Genomic DNA, 17,538 nt, shown 5'->3' on the forward strand with positions numbered 1-17,538 from the left:
TGGAAAGGGATAGTTCAGCTAGAAAAAATCACCTTGTAAAGTTCAGCTACAAAGAAACCACCATGTAGAGAGTTCAGCTACAAACAAATCGCCCTGTGGAGAGATCAATAGAAGAAGTTACCTTGCAGAGAGTTCAGCTACAAAGAAACCATCATGTAGAGAGTTCAGCTACAAACAAATCTCCCTGTAGAGAGATCAGCTAGAAGAAGTTACTTTGTAGAGAGTTCAGCTACAAAGAAACCATCATGTAGAGAGTTCAGCTACAAAAAAATCTCCCTGTAGAGAGATCAGCTAGAAGAAGTTACCTTGTAGAGAGTTCAGCTACAAAGAAACCATTCTTTAAAGAGCTCAGCTGCAAACAAATCACCTGTACAGAATTCAGCTACAAATAAATCACCCTGTAGAAAGATGAGCTAGAAAAAGTTACCTTGTAGAGAGTTCAGTTACAAAGAAACCACCATGTAGAGAATTCAGCTACAAACTAGTGACCCTGTAAAGACATCAGCTAGAAGAAGTTATCTTGAGAGAGTTCAGCTACAAAAAAACCATTATTTAAAGAGCTCAGCTGCAAACAAATCACCTGTACAGAATTCAGCTACAAAGAAATCAACATGTAGAGAGATCAGCTAGAAGAAGTTTACTTGTAGAGAGTTCAGCTACAAAGAAACCATCATTTAGAGAGTTCAGCTTCAAACAAATCACCTGTAGAGAGTTCAGCTACAAACAAATCTCCCTGTAGAGAGATCAGCTAGAAGAAGTTACCTTGTAGAGAGTTCAGCTACAAACAAATCACCCTGTAGAAAGATCAGCTAGAAGAAGTCACCTTGTAGAAAGTTCAGTTACAAAGAAACCACCATGTAGAGAGTTCAGCTACAAACTAGTCACCTTGTTGAGACATCAGCTAGAAGAAGTTACCTTGTAGAGAGTTCAGCTACAAAGAAACCATTCTGTTTAGAGCTCAGCTGCAAACAAATCATCTGTACAGAATTCAGCTACAAACAAATCACCCTGTAGAGAGGTCAGCTAGAACAAGTTACCTTGTAGAGAGTTAAGCTATAAAGAAACCACCATGTAGAGAGTTCAGCTGCAAAGAAATCACCCTGTATAAAATTCTGCCACGAACAAATTGCCCTGTAGAAAGATCAGTTAGAAGAAGTTAACTTGTAGAGAGTTCAGGTACAAAGAAACCATTCTGTAAAGAGCTCAGCTGCAAACAAATCACCTGTAAAGAATTCAGCTACAAACAAATCACCCTGTAGAGAGATCAGCTAGAAGAAATTACTTTGTAGAGAGTTCAGCTACAAAGAAACCACCATGTAGAGAGTTCAGCTGCAAAGAAATCACCCTGTATAAAATTCTGCCACAAGCAAATTGCCTTGTAGAAAGATCAGTTAGAAGAAGTTACCTTGTAGATAGTTCAGCTACAAACAAATCTCCCTGTAGAGAGATCAGCTAGAAGAAATTACCTTGTAGAGAGTTCAGCTACAAAGAAACCACCATGTAGAGAGTTCAGCTGCAAAGAAATCACCCTGTAGAAAATGCAGCCACAAACAAATTGCCCTGTAGAAAGATCAGTTAGAAGAAGTTACCTTTTAGAGAGTTCAGCTACAAAGAAACCACCCTGTAGAGAGATCAGCTAGAAGAAGTTACCTTGTAGATCATTCAGCTACAAACAAATCACCCTGTAGAGAGATCAGCTAGAAGAAGTTACCTTGTAGAGAGTTCAGCTACAAAGAAACCACCCTGTAGAGAGATCAGCTAGAAGAAGTTACCTTGTAGATCGTTCAGCTACAAACAAATCACCCTGTAGAGAGATCAGCTAGAAGAAGTTACCTTGTAGAGAGTTCAGCTACAAAGAAACCACCCTGTAGAGAGATCAGCTAGAAAAAGTTACCTTGTAGAGAGTTCAGGTACAAAGAAACCACCATGTAGAGAGTTCAGCTGCAAAGAAATCACCCTGTAGAAAATGCAGCCACAAACAAATTGCCCTGTAGAAAGATCAATTAGAAGAAGTTACCTTTTAGAGAGTTCAGCTACAAAGAAACAACCCTGTAGAGAGATCAGCTAGAAGAAGTTACCTTGTAGATCGTTCAGCTACAAACAAATCACCCTGTAGAGAGATCAGCTAGAAGAAGTTACCTTGTAGAGAGTTCAGCTACAAAGAAACCACCCTGTAGAGAGATCAGTTAGAAGAAGTTACCTTGTAGATCGTTCAGCTATAAACAAATCACCCTGTAGAGAGATCAGCTAGAAGAAGTTACCTTGTAGAGAGTTCAGCTACAAATAAATCTCCCTGTAGAGAGATCAGCTAGAAGAAATTACCTTGTAGAGAGTTCAGCTACAAAGAAACCATCATTTAGAAAGTTCAGCTTCAAACAAATCACCTGTAGAGAGTTCAGCTACAAACAAATCTCCCAGTAGAGAGATCAGCTAGAAGAAGTTACCTTGTAGATAGTTCAGCTACAAACAAATCTCCCTGTAGAGAGATCAGCTAGAAGAAATTACCTTGTAGAGAGTTCAGCTACAAAGAAACCATCATTTAGAAAGTTCAGCTTCAAACAAATCTCCCTGTAGAGAGATCAGCTAGAAGAAGTTACCTTGTAGAGAGTGAAGCTACAAACAAATCATCCTATTGAAAGATCAGCTAGAAGAAGTCACCTTGTAGAAAGTTCAGTTACAAAAAGAAATCACCATGTAGAGAGTTCAGCTACAAACTAGTCACCTTGTAGAGACATCAGCTAGAAAAGTTACCTTGTAGAGAGTTCAGCTACAAACAAATCTCCCTGTAGAGAGATCAGCTAGAAGAAATTACCTTGTAGAGATTTCAGCTACAAAGAAACCATTCTGTAACGAGCTCAGCTGCAAACAAATTACCTGTACAGATTTCAGCTTCAAACAAATCACCCTGTAGAGAGATCAGCTAGAAGATATTACCTTGTAGATAGTTCAGCTACAAACAAATCACCCTGTAGAAAGATCAGTTAGAAGAAGTTACCTTTTAGAGAGTTCAGCTACAAAGAAACCATTCTGTAAAGAGCTCAGCTGCAAACAAATCACCTGTACAGAATTCAGCTACAAACAAATCACCTGTAGAGAGTTCAGCTACAAACAAATCTCCCTGTAGAGAGATCAGCTAGAAGAAGTTACCTTGTAGAGAGTGAAGCTACAAACAAATCACCCTATTGAAAGATCAGCTAGAAGAAGTCACCTTGTAGAAAGTTCAGTTACAAAAAGAAATCACCATGTAGAGAGTTCAGCTACAAACTAGTCACCTTGTAGAGACATCAGCTAGAAAAGTTTCCTTGTAGAGAGTTCAGCTATAAAGAAACTATTCTGTAAAGAGCTCAGCTGCAAACAAATCACCTGTACAGAATTCAGCTACAAACAAATCACCCTGTAGAGAGATCAGCTAGAAGAAATTACCTTGTAGATAGTTCAGCTACAAACAAATCACCCTGTAGAAAGATCAGTTAGAAGAAGTTACTTTGTAGAGAGTTCAGCTACAAAGAAACCGTAAAGAGCTCAGCTGCAAAAAAATCACCTGTACAGAATTCAGCTACAAACAAATCACCCTGTAGAGAGATCAGCTAGAAGAAGTTACCTTGTAGATAGTTCAGCTACAAACAAATCTCCCTGTAGAGAGATCAGCTAGAAGAAATTACCTTGTAGAGAGTTCAGCTACAAAGAAACCATCATGTAGAGAGTTCAGCTGCAAAGAAATCACCACTGCCCAAATTTCAAGGCAATAGCTCTTTCCAATCTGAAGTTATCAATTGTCAAAGTTGGCAAATTGGATGTGTGGAAGGCCCCCTTTTGCAAATCCGGTCACATATGTATTATATGTGACCGGATTTACGAAAAAGGGTCTTCCACACACATCCAATTCTATGAACTTGAATGACCATACCTTTGTGCTCAAAGAAGATACTAACCTGAAATTTTGTTCATGTATTAACCTATGTTGTTACTCATCACTGTGCAAATTTCAAGGCAATACTATTTTCCTATCTGACATTATGAACTGCCAAAGTTCGTAAATTGGATGTGTGTGGAAGACCCCTTTTCGCAAATCCAGTCACATATATATAATTTGTACATTTACTGATAAAATATTTAAAGTAAATCTACTTCATCTTTCCTTCTTCCTGTAGTAAATAAAAAAAACATAGGTTAAAAAAGTCCCAAAGCTGGCCATAGGCCGGCTTTGGGGTATACAAATACAAAAAGAAATGAAATCTAATCCAAAACAGCCAAGCTTTAAAAAAAGTGTGCGGCCCTCAGAAAGGCTATGGTGAAAAAAGATGTGAAATCCAAGGTGGCGGCCAAGAAATGGCTGTGATGGTAGGTTAATAGTAAAAATTTTAATAACGACAATTCAGGTGAATTTTTGTGCCGCTTCACAAAATTTACCTGAATTGTCATTATTAAAATTTTTACCATTAACCTACCATCACAGCTATTTCTTGGCCGCCACCTTGGATTTCACATCTTTTTTCACCATAGCCTTTCTGAGGGCCACACACTTTTTTTACAGCTTGGCTGTTTTGGATTAGATTTTATCTACATGGTAGCATCTATCTATTTTACTCTACTTTTACCATTCTCACCTGTTTGTTTAACTGGTGTTATAGAGAGAACATGTTTGGTTTCTTCACACACAATACACAATACACTACAACACTACACATCAACTCGTGATAAGGCTAAAGACATATTTTGTATAGGTCACCTTATAAACCTGTTTTAATATGGCTTTAATCGTGGTTACTCATGTTTATGCTCTACATGGTATTAGTCATCACATTGTGTGCACCTAATGGGTCAGGTTTCTACTAGCAATACATGTTGTTACATGCCTTTCTGTGTGTGGGTACAGTGGGTATGTATTACAACTATGTTAAGTGTCTGTGTGGGGAGAGGTTGTGTATATTCAGTGGTCATGTGTTTTTGTGTGAATATCATTTCTGTTAGCTGACCTGGTAACTCTTAGCTCCTATGATGTACAGTGTAACATTCTTGCTGTGTTGAATAGCAGTTTGTACAGATGTAGTGTATGGTAATGAGATTCATTCCATTCCATAATACTTTAAACTAAACTTAAATATTTAACTTGGTGACATGTTGTAGCTACACAATTCTCAAGATTTTTTATTGCAAAGACACTGTGGTGCTTTGTGCATTACATTGTATTGTGTTTCCATCCTAAACAGTTTTTCAATGGTAATCAAGACACATGGTAGTGTGTCGTGCGGCCCAAGAAGCCGGCGCGTAACACCCGTGAGTATATTGACAGGAAGAAAGAAAACGCAATTTTCGCACCTCCGTAGCTCTGTGCTTCCTTGATGAAACAAGACGATTTTTCTGTGGACATGCCCTCCAACTGCAGCACTCCACATTCCAAATTTGAGCGAAATCGCTTCGCACGTTCCCGAGATATGCGACTTCAAAAATTGGCTCAGTTTCTTCGTTTTTTTTTTTCTTCTTATTTTTCTTTTTCTTGTCGCACACTTACAAAAAATGCTATAAAACTCGAACGCCATATCCGATTGCCTTGAAATTTGGCACACAGAAGGGGGATATAAAGGCGCATCTCGGTACCAACTTTGGCTGGAATACGATAAACAGGCAAAGAGTTATGAGCGATTATTCACGAAACATAACACCAATATGTTGTAACGCCTACAGGGTAAACCGCGTATGGGAAGAAGCTGAAAATCGGTGGGTGAATAGGTTAACTATTGAACCTCAAACCTTTTGTAGTTTGAAAGAAATCGAGCTAAAAACCAGGAAGATACAACGAAAAAACCAACAGTGTGTAACAATTACGCAATCGAGATCAGCTAATAAAAAACGACTGCTTGCCACGCCTACCAGATAAACCGCTTGGGGTAATGCTTTGAAAATCGTTGTACAGATGGAGTAATCATCTTAGAAAGGCTCATCAATGGTGTAGAAGAATCAGACTTAAAGCCACGGAGTTATTACACGAAATCCAACTTGATGCAGCAAGTGCGAGATCGAGATACTCTAATAGAGCAGTCATCCTAATAGAGCAGTCATCCTAATAGAGCAGTCACCCTGAAGAGAATTCAAGAGATCAGCTAGAAATAAGAAACCTGTATAGAGATCAGCTACACACAAGTCACGCTGTAGAGAGATCAGCTAGAAGAAGTTACCTTGTAGGGAGTTCATGCAACTATGGAAAGAGATAGTTCAGCTTGAAAAAAAAATCACCTTGTAGAATTCAGCTACAAAGAAACCACCATGTAGAGAGTTCAGCTACAAACAAATCGCCCTGTGGAGAGATCAATAGAAGAAGTTACCTTGCAGAGAGTTCAGCTACAAAGAAACCATCATGTAGAGAGTTCAGCTGCAAAGAAATCACCCTGTAGAAAATTCTGCCAGAAACAAATTGCCCTGTAGAAAGATCAGTTATAAGAAGTTACCTTTTTGAGAGTTCAGCTACAAAGAAACCATTCTGTAAAGAGCTCAGCTGCAAACAAATCACCTGTACAGAATTCAGCTACAAACAAATCACCTGTAGAGAGTTCAGCTACAAACAAATCTCCCTGTAGAGAGATCAGCTAGAAGAAGTTACCTTGTAGATAGTTCAGCTACAAACAAATCACCCTGTAGAAATATCAGTTAGAAGAAGTTACTTTGTAGAGAGTTCAGCTACAAAGAAACCATTCTGTAAAGAGCTCAACTGCAAACAAATCACCTGTAAAGAATTCAGCTATAAACAAATCACCCTGTAGAGAGATCAGCTAGAAGAAATTACCTTGTAGATAGTTCAGCTACAAACAAATCACCCTGTAGAAAGATCAGTTAGAAGAAGTTACTTTGTAGAGAGTTCAGCTACAAAGAAACCATTCTGTAAAGAGCTCAGCTGCAAGCAAATCACCTATACAGAATTCAGCTACAAACAAATCATCCTGTAGAGAGATCAGCTAGAAGAAGTTACCTTGTAGATAGTTCAGCTACAAACAAATCTCCCTGTAGAGAGATCAGCTAAAAGAAATTACCTTGTAGAGAGTTCAGCTACAAAGAAACCATCATGTAGAGAGTTCAGCTGCAAAGAAATCACCACTGCCCAAATTTCAAGGCAATAGCTCTTTCCAGTCTGAAGTTATCAATTGTCAAAGTTGGCAAATTGGATGTGTGTGGAAGACCCCTTTTCGCAAATCCGATCACATATGTATTATATATATATAATTTGTACATTTACTGATAAAATATTTAAAGTACATCTACTTCATCTTTTCGTCTTCCTGTAGTAAAGAAAAAAAACATAGGTTAAAAAAGTCCCAAAGCTGGCCATAGGTCGGCTTTGGGGTATACAAATACAAAAAGAAATGAAATCTAATCCAAAACAGCCAAGCTTTAAAAAAAGTGTGGCTAAAGGTAGCACACAGTAGCACACAGTAGGTTAATAGTAAAAATTTTAATAACGACAATTCAGGTGAATTTTTGTGCCGCTTCACAAAATTTACCTGAATTGTCATTATTAAAATTTTTACCATTAACCTACCATCACAGCCATTTCTTGGCCGCCACCTTGGATTTCACATCTTTTTTCACCATAGCCTTTCTGAGGGCCGCACACTTTTTTTACAGCTTGGCTGTTTTGGATTAGATTATATATATACAATGGAATCTTTCTTGGCTGCTACCTTTATAGAAAGACCACCTCTCTATGAAGACCAAATTTAAATTCCCTTAGTGAGACATTAGTACAATTATATAAAATAGCTACCTGCATTTTAAGGCCAAGAAATTTTTAGCTCAAAGGTGACCGGCTCAGACAAGTTCCACTGTACTTCTGTTTTTTTCTATTCTGCATTATTATCCTGGTAGTGTGAAGTGTATTTAGATTTTTGTGTAGGTATGTACTTTATTTGGGATGGGTCTATATACATTTAGTTTAAAATTTGATATTATTTATTGCATGATATTTCAGATGGAAATATATTTGAGTAGCAGGAGCGGATCCAGGGGGGAGGGGCTTTGGGGGATGAAGCCCCCTTCACTTTTAGGCTTTACTTGATCAGTATGCTGAAGATAATAAAGAAATTTTATTTTAACATAATAATATGATCACTAATAATACTAAAACTCATAAACCCACCTTACAAATATCGTTCCAAGACATTATTACTGGACTTATGCTAAAGGTTAAGCACTGGATCACCATTAAAGGTGTACAAGAACGAGATATTCTAATATAGCAGTCACCTAACTACTCTAATAAAATTTTCAGCAGATACATAACAGTTGGTTTTGCTATGGAATTTACCCATATCTGTCTGTACCTATACATATAATGAAGTGCATTGATCTGTTTAAAAGGCTTGATTCATCTACTTGTGTACTGTAGTTATTACCTATGGCAATACTTACACAATTTCCATTGAAAATGCTCTCAGATTCAATCTCGTATCATTCAAATTTCAAAATTTTCCACTTTTAACATTATTATTCTAACACGCACCTATTTTTGTGCAATTGTGAAAGGGTGCATCATGCTGTTTAGTTGTCTGAACCTACCCAAACTTTTCTATTAACAAATGCTGCAGAGAGCCATACCTATAATCTAAAGGTGGTATATAAAATATCTACAGGCAGAAATATACATTTTATGTGGAAATGTCTCCAAATTGCAGCATTTTAGCATATATTTTTCAAAATTTTCCTGGGGAAACATGCCCCCAGACCCCCTAGTTCCAGCATGCTTTGCATAAAGCATGCTGGGAGGTGTGCTTCATCCACCTCCACCCCAAGAGATTAGTACCTTGAGTTAGCCCCACCCCATTATAAATCCTAGATCTGCCCCTGAGTAGGGCTTTCTGTTAAATGTGTGGATATGACTTCTAATGAAAAAAAAATTTTTTTAAAGTGCAGGTTATAATTTTGGTGTATTTTAGACAACACTATAGTGTTCATTTTGGATAAAACTAGTACAATGAAACCTCACTTATTGGCCACCTCTTTATGTATTTTAAACTACTCTTTACAAGTAACATACATTATATGACTTGAACGTGTCCTCATCCTGCTGTGTTTCATCAGGTGGCTCATTAATTTCTATAATGCCATTGATCAACAGATGGTACCTAGCCAGCAGATGGCCTCATTGGAACAAGTGATCAAGAACCCTCGGGCTGCTGTTAGCAAGGCTGGAAAAGTGAGCAACTTGTTATTACAGTTCAGCACTTTTACACTGCAATCCATCCAATATCTAATAACAAGTTTTTTTTTTCTTTTAATGACTGACTGCACTATTAGGGTGTTAGTGTTTGTATGTGTTCCATTAGGATCAAATAATATATATCCCCCTCCCCTTTGTATGTGTGAATTTTTATTATCAGGAAACTTGCCCATGGTCCAGTATGTACACATTATAACCCCCTGAAATTCAAGCAATTTACTAATAACATGTTCTAAACTAAATAAGAAGCCAAAACTTTAAGTTGTGGCAAGATTTTCCTCAAAACACAGCAAATTTTCTGTGATGTACCAAATTTTTCCCTTGTGTAAGAAGCATGGTTCCTACACATGTAGGGCAACATTAAGAAATTTTGTAGAAAATATTCCCACACTGTTGAATTTTGTAAGAAAGATTCCTACACATGACATATTGTGTAGGAATAATTCCTACAAGTGTAGGAATTATTCCTACATTTGTAAGAACAATTCCTACACTAGTGGGAATTATTCCTACACTGCAAGAAGATGTCTTACACTTTGTGCCATGTGTAGGAATCTTTCTTACAAAATTCAACAGAGTGTGAATATTTCCTACAAAATTCTACTCAATAAAGCTCTACACACATGTAGGAATCATGCTTCCTACACAAGTGTAAAATTCCTTCCAGCACTTTACCCCAAAATTATGATTTCTTATTTAATGTGGAATATGTTTAATCAGGATTATTATATGTATCAGGATGAAGAAGGTTGTTGTGCATGTGCTCTAAGAAAATTTGTACACCTCATACTTTAAACACTACACACACAGTATGTCCTTGACTGGCTTGTATAATTGTTATTCCAGGATGGTGGTGTTCAGATCACATGGGACAATCCTTCAGAACTAGAGGAGCACATCGACAAGCTGCAGACAACAGCTGAGAGGTTGAATAGACGCCTTAGGCACTACCATGCTGTACTACATGTAGTTAATAAGGTAAGTAAATTAGTCATACAATAAGACCTCATTGTGGAGTCACCTTTGGTTTTAAATATGTTCTCAATATTTGGGTGGTCATGAAGTACATATTGCACCCTTTGTGAACTACTTGGTATACTCCACTGATTCAGTGTATGTCATGCCAGGTCAAGCATGTAGATCTCAAACATAACTGAAGTGTAGTTTCATGACTGCATTAATAAGACTACTTCATTAAATATCTAAGTTGTACATTAACAAAACCACCTTACTATAGTAACCATGTCTAGTAAATAGCTAAGATGCATGTACTTCATGACCTCATTAGTGAGACCATGTAGACCATATTCTGTTTACTACTGCTGTTACATGTAGGTTACTGCTCTGATGAGTGTGGACCTACTGTGACAGCAATAAAGATGGAGAGATGCTCCATGGCCACCTTGGTGCAAGAGGTTTGTCACTATTACAGTATATACAATGTATCAAGACACATGGTAGTGTGTCACGCAGCCAAGAAAGCCAGCACACCACACTGTGAGTATATTTACCGGAAGAAAGAAATGCAATTTTCACACATACATAGTTCCATGCTCCCTGGAATCATTTTTGTACTGCAAACGCCCTTCACCTTCACCACCCCCTATACCAAGATTGCCAAACACAATTGTGAAATACAAGCCCTCAAAGTTTGGCTTAATTTCTTTTCTCTCTCTTGTCATTTAAGGGACTTGGGGGGGCTTAGATTATTCTTTTCACACACTTTATAAAACCATTATAAAATGCAAATGCGTAGTTCTTGAGCTTTGGTGCACCTTAAGAACATATCACATACCAAGTTTGGTGCAAATCTAATATTCATAGAGCTATGGATGATTATTTACATTAAAAAAAGACCAAATTGTTGTCATACCTACAGGGTAAACTGCTTGTAAAAATCTGTATGCATATAGATAGTCCAAACCTTTTGTAGTTAAAGAAATTGTATTGACAGCTCATAGGCGTAGCAAGACATTTTTAGATAGGGGGCTCTAGTTTGGTGTTAAAGAACAAATAAATAAAAAATAATAATAATTACATAACCAAGTAATAATAATAATAATAAGTGACGTCATAAATAAATAATTAATTAATTAAGTAATTAATTAATTAATGTACAGCGAAACTACTTAGCAGACACACAAATGCTCACCGGGATTGTGTTAGACGATAGTAAAACAGGAAAAATAAAAGGGGATTTTTTCTTCCGTGCCTTCGTTATGGAATAGAGTTTTCCATATAACGCCATCCTTTTCAGTTCCTGACAACCAGTAACTCGTTAGTTACCACCCGTAAAACTTGTTAGCGTGCCCCAGTAACTAGTAAGGCCGGTTTGTAGCTCATAGCAACCAATTTAAATGCGCTGCGCCGCCTGCGCGTTAAACCAGGAACTTGCCTCCTATGAGGGAAAGAACTATTATTGGTGGAAACAACAATGTTTTCTTACTTGGAGGTTAGTTCTGTATAATGTACTCCAACTATTACTTTACTGCAGATAGTTTTTAGGGTATTCCATTTGAGTATTAAAATGCGCAAAAGCATTAGAATACACTTACGAGATTTTAGCCTATAGTCAGTAGAGGCATAGATAATAGACACCCCATATGTAGGGGTGTCTATTATCTATGGTAGAGGCAAGTCTTATTATTGGACCATATTTACAAGTCTGTGCTATTGTCCACTGATACTACGCTGTGTGGTCTGTTATTTAGTGACTAGTCCATAAGTGGCGACTTACTATTTATTGCTACTGTACAAGCATTGTTTTGCTAAAAGGTAGCAAAACAAAATTTCTATGGTAAAAGACTCTGTTTACTGTGCTCAGGATTGAGTAAGGGGCACCAAGAAATAGTTTATTATAGAGCAGTTGTTCTCATAAGACTTGTTTGTGTTTCATGTTCTGTAGACATGTCAGTACTGTGCATATTGTACACTAATGATGCAGTCACATGTGTCATAAGATAAATAATATGCTTTGAACATTTGCTTTTTCCATACCTTTGCAGCACTGGATGTGCAACTATTGTACATAACATGGCTTATAGCTATTATAGCAATCAAACCAAGCACTGTAATACTGTTAACACTGAGTAATAATGATTACAATAGCAGTGCAAATGTAAGCTATTCAAATTTGTGGATGGTAGCAGTGTTAGTGGAGCATGTACTAAGATTCTGTCTTATAACAGTGCTGCCTGTTCACGTCTCGAAACAATCCCAAAGATTCACTTGCAAACAACTATAAACTTGTTACTAACTACTCACGTAACACTAGTCTATATATCACATACATACAGTATGCTATAGGATACTAATATAGTTATGTTCTGGTTAAATGTCTGTTGTTGCATATAGCTTGTAATGTATGACTGTGTACAGTGCGTATGTATGATAACTTACAATATGTGACCGTCTCAGCGAAAACCCGTCTAGTTTGCACAAGCATGTGCATTGAGAAAATTAAAACTTAAAAAAATATTTTTCGTTACATTATGCATGCTACAAGAAAAATATGCAAGTTTTTATCGGGCCAGTACACGAAGAAGGAAGATTTAAATCGATTAAACTATACACCATCTTACTCATGGAGAGTTCAAAAATCTTTGTTTCATTTCTGTAGCCCCAATGGTTTGCATGTCACGTGAGTTTGTTTACGAAGTGGTAGACGCAAACAAAATTATTGCTATTCTTCAACAAAGTCGCCTTCATACGCCTACACAAAAATGAATGCAAGGCTAAAACTATACCTTGGTTGATCTGCCAATCCATGATGAACATTGTAAGCCAAATTTCAACTTTGTAGACTAATCCAAACGGAAGTTATGGCTACGAATGCAAGTGCCTGTAGTTTATTTTTAGTAGTCACTGTACAAATCGATTTCCTTGTTCTTCCTACTTTCTAGCACTGTAACTCCAAAACTACTCACCACAGAAAGCTGAAACTTTGGTGAATCATTCCTTGGACAATGCAGATAATGCTGAGAAATTAAAAGGATATTCAGAGGTTGTGCGAACTAGATGGGTTTTCGCTGAGATGGTCACATATGTGACTATTGTATGTACATTCAGTGAAATCAAGTAATGGATAACTCTCAATCTTTCTTTAATATTGCTGCTTCTGTGTTGTGTTGGCTGGTCCATCTGTAATTCTATAATTTTTATAGCATACTGTAGCATTGTTACAAAGTTGTACTGAGAATAAAGTAGATGGGGTTGATGATGGTCCTATTCAGTGTCACACATGGTACTGGGGACATTAGCTTTATATAAGTTGACCATATAATATTATTATGTATGTACACTGTGCAGGGTTGACGCTTGTTATCTGTATAGTAGTGTTGTAAACTGGTATGGAAAAACTGATTATAACTGGTATTGTCTTTTGCCCACTCACTTGGTAAACTTCTGCTGACAAGTGATAATGTCATAGCATAACCTCAATGCATGTGTAAATGTCGTATAACAACAAAATAATATTTAGGAAATTTGTAGTTGGCAAAATTTTAATTTGGCGACATACGCACTATTTAATTTTTATTAAATTTACTGATAAATTGGCACTACACTGTTGCACATGTTGTAGGCTGACAGAAGGATGAATTTTTATCCTGAACGTTTCTTGTGCTGTAATGTCTGCCTTGTAAATTTAGTGCTCAGTCACAGTAGGCTGTCCACTGATAGCTTTCACAGGGTTAGATCATCCGACGTGTGATCAAATATCTGAGTGGATTGGATCACGTGTGCAATGGATCAATTAGTTCACGTTGAAGTGTTTTAACCTAGTCCTGCCACAACCTAGTTTTTTTGTGAGCCACAACTACTTATCATGATCATGTATCTAAGTAATACAGTAAACCTTTGATTTCTTTAGGATGTCATGTCAAGTTACATATACAGTGTTAAGGAGTGTTGACAATGTCATCAGTGGACTGTTTATTGAAGCCAATCTACAAGGGTCATTGAAACTTACTACTGAGTAGAGACCTAACCAACTAACACATTGCAAGTGACTATAGGTATCGCATCATAACTTTGAGATATACATTTGTACAGGCTATACTGAAGTAGGACACTCTCCTCTCTTTTTATATTATGAACTCTTGCTAGTGGGCTTGGCTCCATGTAAGCTTACAGACAGCATCAAACATAAGATTCATGCAGACTGTAATACTCTAATTGATAAATGAGCACAAGCAGAGTCTTATAATTAGAGTGAATTTGCTAGTTAGTGCATAGAATCACTGATATGAGCAGTTGTTCTTATAGATAAGACTTGTTCGTGTTTTATGTATACAGCTTCCCTAGACATATCAGTACTATCCATTTGGTGTATATGGACACACATGTCAGAGAATAATAGTATAGCTTTGAGCATCTTATTTAAAGATCACTTTCACCATACCTTGCAGCAGTTTGGATGTGTGACTACTGGTTAAGACAAATCTATTGTAGGTACACTTCTGTACACCTTGTAGAATGAAATTTGTGTGTATATACATGGCTTATAGCAACCGTAGCAATTAAACCAAGCACTTTATAATTAAATCAGAGTACTGATGACTACAATAGCAGTGCTAATATAAATGTAATGAGCTAGTCATTTTGGGATTGGGTAGCCATGTTAGTAGTGTGCATACTAAGATTCTGTCATATAAACCATTGGCATATAGCTTATAATGTATGTGAACAGTATAGATCCTTGCTAATCCAAACTCCAATAATCTGAACACTTGCTAATCCCAACAGTAGAAATGACTGTTCTATTAGGGTATTTTGTGAACAAGTGTTTGTTCTATTAGAGTATTTGAATAGGGTTCTGTATATAGTCAATAATCTGAACAATTTCACCAAATTGAGAACAGAGCTGTTCAGATTATTGAGGATCCACTGTTTAATAAATTGGTATAATATCCATTTTATTGTATTATTAGCTTACAATGTGTGACTGTTGTGCACACGTACAATGAAATTAAGTGATGGATAACTCTTAATCTTTCTATGATAGTTCTTCTCTGTGTTGGCTGGTCCATCTGTTGCCCTATAATTTTGATAGCATACTTTAACATTGTTACGAAGTTGCACTGAGCTTTCATGTCTTTGTATTGGTTGGTACTGGTGACATCAGCTTTATATATTACCATGTATTTTGTGTATGTATACTGTGCACATGGCTTTCCCCTTCTTATCATTTAAACTGGAAAGTTAAAACCCATTGATTTATCAGAATTCCATTCAAATGCTCTAATAGAACATACACACTTAAACAAAATAATCTAATAGAACTGTCACTTTAGTTTGAATAATAGAACATTTGTGTATCGATAGCTGAACATTAAAGGGACTACTGTACTAGGGTATGTGTGACCTATTAGAGTATTTTGTTATTACATGAACATTGTATTATAGTAAGTATATGTTCTATTAGAGTAGTTGAACGTAACTCTATTATAAACAAATGGGCTTCATTTATTTGAACAAATGCACTTAACTGAACACTTTTAAGATTGAATTGAAACAGATGTTCAGATAGTGGAGGTCCTACTATACTTATTATACATCACAGTTAGACAAAGCAAATACAAATTGTTTTACACATTAACAAATTTACTTGGTTATGTGTGACCCGGTCCTAGTAATAATAATAATAATAATAAAAAATAAAAAAAAAAAAGGTCAACACCTGCTAAGAATGGCTGTCCTCCACTAAATAATATATTAAAATCCTTATTCACAACTTCATAGTTTGCTACACTACTTCTCTGAATACTATGACTGCTTTATTAGAGTAACTGACTGCTCTATTAGAGTATCTCGATTTTTTGAATTTACAATCAGAAAATCACAAGGGGGGCTCCAGCCCCCCCTTTCCCCCTCCCCCCAGGTTGCTATACCTTTGCAGCTATAGAGTTGCAAGGCAAAAAACCAAGCAACTGTAAATCTGGGGTCTAAATACTCTAATACAACAGTCACCATGGGGTAAAAAATGTGCATGAAAAATTTATTATTGCTTTATGGTGTAAACACACCAATGGTCTGTTGGTAACATGTACCAACAGCCGCGAAAGTACATTACATTACATTACTTATTTACCTACTTACTTACTTATTTATATACACACATACATACAGATTCTACAAGTAGTTCAGGTTTGAGGTGGGTGGACGTGACTGGTGGCATCTTGAGCAAGGACAGAGATAGTGCAATGAGCAATTGTTGTTATCTTCAAAGTTAGTTATAAAATGATCCCAGAGAAAAGTTTTTAGTTTTGATTTTAGCAGAGGAAACGTTAGATCCAAGTTAAGGATAGGCATGGCATTCCAGAGAGTTGGTAATCTATGGAAATAAGAATGTCTAGATACGTTATTTAAATGATGAGGGATGATCAATTTGCTGCTGGTGCCGGATCTAGTATTAGCTGAGCTGAAGTTGATATGATCATGACTATTGAACTGTTTAGATTGTACCTTGATTGATTTGATTGCAAATAATATATCTTGTAACTCGAACAGGTACATCAGAGGAAGGATCCTTAGTTTTACTAGACGGGTTTTGTAACTACTGGTGTAATCATTTAATAGATACTTAGTGGCACGGCGCTGGATTTGCTCGAGAGTTAAAATGTCTTTCATCAGGTGTGGACGCCATAGTTGGGTGCAATAGAGCAGCTGAGATTGAACCATTGAAATATATAATGTGACCAATGTAGAAGTAGAATGGGTAGAAGCAATAGTACGACGTATTAGTCCCAATACCTTGTATGCACGAGCAGAGATTGATTTGTAGTGTTTGTCCCAACTTAGATTCTCAGATAATATGAGCCCTAAGTCCTTGTGTGAGTCATTATGTGGTATAGTAATATTCGAAATGGTGTAGGTGGTTTCTAACTTGCATTTAAATGATAAATGTACGAATTTTTTTAGATTAAAATTCAGATCTGTCTCTCTGGACCAAGTAAATAAAGCGATGATATCTTCTTGCAGAGCGATGTAGTCAGATGTAGTACAGATGTGCATGAAACACTTGGTATCATCGGCAAATTTTAGGAGTTGGCTTTGGTGTATATATGATGTCATGTCATTTATATAAATTAGAAATAGCACGGGGCCAAGTATGCTGCCCTGGGGCACACCTGAGAGAACTGGCAGTAAATCGGAGTAACAGTTGTTAATGCAAACACGTTGATATCGATCAGTCAGATATTCCCTGAACCAAGCCCAGAGTGTACCAGTTATTCCAGCAGACCAAAGCTTGTTGAGCAAGATGGCATGAGATACGGTATCGAAGGCTTTACTGATATCGAAGTACACCACATCAGTTTGTGAGGGGCTGT

General features: G+C 36.8%; 1 protein-coding gene across 8 annotated transcripts in view; it reads right to left on the reverse strand.

The window, feature by feature from the left end:
• Positions 1-17,538, reverse strand: part of LOC136268200 (uncharacterized) — a 356,730-nt gene that overhangs the window by 20,650 nt on the left and 318,542 nt on the right. For 4 of the 8 annotated variants that reach the window (XR_010706919.1, XR_010706910.1, XR_010706909.1 and 1 more), the window contains exon 1: positions 4,608-4,751. The exons of 1 other annotated variant lie outside the window; for it this stretch is intronic. The gene's annotated coding sequence lies outside the window, so the exon portion shown is untranslated. Of the gene's footprint in view, positions 1-4,096; positions 4,146-4,607; positions 4,752-4,976; positions 5,092-17,538 lie in introns of those variants that run through there. 3 more of the 8 variants (XR_010706928.1, XR_010706915.1, XR_010706917.1) reach the window with 2 other exon arrangements.

Source organism: Dysidea avara, chromosome 1 (genome assembly GCF_963678975.1).
Source record: "Dysidea avara chromosome 1, odDysAvar1.4, whole genome shotgun sequence".
Taxonomy (NCBI): domain Eukaryota; kingdom Metazoa; phylum Porifera; class Demospongiae; order Dictyoceratida; family Dysideidae; genus Dysidea; species Dysidea avara.